The 2,677-nt window shown below is 43.7% G+C and overlaps 1 long non-coding RNA gene across 2 annotated transcripts in view; it reads left to right on the top strand.

Annotated features, from left to right (window-relative positions):
* Positions 1 to 2,677, top strand: part of LOC106527246 (uncharacterized) — a 116,625-nt gene that overhangs the window by 91,262 nt on the left and 22,686 nt on the right. For both annotated transcript variants that reach the window (XR_001311360.1, XR_001311359.1), the window contains exon 3: positions 2,126 to 2,219. This is a non-coding gene — a long non-coding RNA (uncharacterized LOC106527246). The remainder of the gene's footprint in view (positions 1 to 2,125; positions 2,220 to 2,677) is intronic.

Below are 2,677 nucleotides of genomic sequence, written 5' to 3'. Positions count from 1 at the left end.
CCTCTGACCACCATCAGTAGGCAAGGTGGGTAAAGTGTCTTGCCCAAGGACACAACGACTGAGACGGCCGGACGGGGGATCGAACCAGCGACCTTCCAGTTCCAGGACGACTCCCCTAAACACTCCGCCACAGCCGCCCCTTATCCTGAAAGTCGTCTCCTTTTAGAGAGAGCTAATTTTGTTTGAAGGAAAGCAGGACATGTTTTGTGTCATCCTAGACTTCTTTATCACATCACATCATTATATGGCTGCTTTGTTCTTGAGTTTGCTTCATTAAAGAAATGTTTGTAATAAAAATACTGAGTGGGTCCTCAAGTCTTGTCGCTGTTGTGAAACAACAGGTTGTGTTAGCTGTGCTTTACGTTTATTTTATTATAAACATTTCACTTATTTTTAACGTTTTACATATTTCTCACTGGATTTCGAGAAAAGACAGAGTAGTCTGATTCTTGGCCCAAATAGCTTGTTCTCAGTGTGGGTTGGACTCTAGCAGGGCTGTCCCTTGTCTCTGATCCTGTTTGTAGTGTTTGTGGACAGGATCTCAAGGTGCAGTCCTGGAGAGGAGGGTGTCTGGTTTGGGGACCACAGGGTCTTGCTTTATGTAGATGATGTGGTTCTGTTGGCGTCTTCGGACCACAACCTTCAGAGTGCACTGGGGAGGTTTGCAGCTGAGTGTGAAGCYGCTGGGATGAGAGTTGGTTCCTTCAAGTCAATCTGAAAAAGGTGGAAGTGGAGGAGTTTGGGTCTCTGGGTGTATTGTTCATGAGTGGGATGGAGAAGGAGATGGATCAATGGATTTGAGGTCTCTTCCTCAGTAATGAGGCCTTTGCTTCAGTCAGTCATCATGAAGAAAGATCTGAGTCTAAAGTTCTCAATTTACTGGTCTATGTTCCAACCCTCACCTGTGCTCATGAGGTGTGGATCATGACTGAAAGAACAGGAACCTTGACACAAGCGACTGAAATGAACTTCCTTCATAGGGTGGCTGAAGAGAGAGATGAATTGAGGAGATCATAGTAGAGTTGCTGCTCCTCCACATCGAAAGGAGTCAGTTGAGGTGGTTCATCTGATCAGGACGCCTCCCTTTTGAGGTGTTCTGGACACGTCCTGCTGGTAGGAAGCCCTTGAGAAGACCCGGGACTTGCTGATGGGATTATGTATCCTGTTTGGCCTGGGAACACCTCAGGGTCCCCCAGGAGGAGGTGGAAAGGGTCGCATGGGAGAGAGATGTCTGGTTTCCTGTTGCCTCCACAACCCGACTACATAGACACGACAGAAAATGGACAGACAAGTAGAAAATACTTCCAAGTTTGCTGGCTCAAATTATTCAAAGAGAAAAGTGGGTTTTCCAAGAGATTCTAAGGGCAGAGTCTGTTTTAGTGTCACCACTTTGCTTTTCCTTCACAAGCCAGTAATGATGTTACCGTGTGTAGCCTTTCCTGGTATATTATTAAAATGTAGTGTATCACCATGGGGCAATCATTCCTTCATCTGTTTATTTCTTTTTGTGTTGCAGAAATAACCCAGTTTCTTTTCCCAATACCCTTGTTTGGCGCATGACAAAATATTCCACTCAATCTAACCGAATGAGTCGTAGCAGGCGTAAAGCTGAAGGTGCCCCGCTGCTAACACTTTCAGCTCCAGCTTTCTGATGTTAGGAAAGTAAAACCCAAATAATTCATCCCAGTCTTGATATGAAGCGACAGGCAAGTTATAAATGTGGGCAAACTGGATCCCATGAGTCACACATTCACATTGTTTGTCACACAAGTTGTCCACAGTCATTTGCAGCAGTGAAGGAAATAAGCAAACCACATCAGTGGATGAGTCGAAGCATCAGAGCTTTGCAAAGTGATTTTTGTTTTTAGTTAAATCTGAAAAATAGAACTTAAACTGCAAGAATATTACATTGAATCAAATAGACTATTTTGCTTTGAAAGGTGAAAATTTTGTCATCCTCTCTGTTTCTGGGTTTAAATTACAACCAGAGGTCTTATATGCATGTGGGTTTAATTCATGGGTTTGTGCAGAATATGCTAGATAAATATGGTGCTGTTCAATATCAAGAGAATCKAATTTCAGTACAGAGACAACATGGATTTCTTTTTCTTCTTTTTGTTTCCAGATGACAAGCTGTAGAAGTCCTGCAGCAACAACTGCAGCGTGATAAATGAAGAGACGTCGGACTGATGAGGGTTTGAATGAAGGTAACCACCCAGGTGAGGTGTTCTTACAGCTGGCTGCAATCACTTCCTTCACCACTTTCCACCTCTGTCCTTTTCAACATGTTATTCWTTACGTTGGTTGTCTTTATGCATGAGATGGACCAGTGTGGTCCTCTCATAGACGACTTCATGTGCCTGTGTGTTAAATGCTGCTGCGCTGAATGGTTTCCTCGTGTGTCCTATGCATGATACAGAGCTACACAAGATACAGAGCTACACAAGATACAGAGCTACACAAGATACAGAGCTACACAAGATACAGAGCTACACAAGATACAGAGCTACACTCGATACAGAGCTACATGTGATATGAAACCACACAAGATACAGAGCTACACAAGATACAGAGCTACACAAGATACAGAGCTACACTCGATACAGAGCTACACTAGATACAGAGCTACACAAGATACAGAGCTATGCACGATAGAGAGCTACACAAGATACAGAGC

This window comes from Austrofundulus limnaeus, unplaced genomic scaffold, assembly GCF_001266775.1.
Source record: "Austrofundulus limnaeus strain Quisiro unplaced genomic scaffold, Austrofundulus_limnaeus-1.0 Scaffold4, whole genome shotgun sequence".
Lineage (NCBI taxonomy): Eukaryota > Metazoa > Chordata > Actinopteri > Cyprinodontiformes > Rivulidae > Austrofundulus > Austrofundulus limnaeus.
The sequence above is the reverse complement of the archived record's forward strand: the minus strand, read 5'-3'. Positions and strand labels throughout refer to the sequence as shown.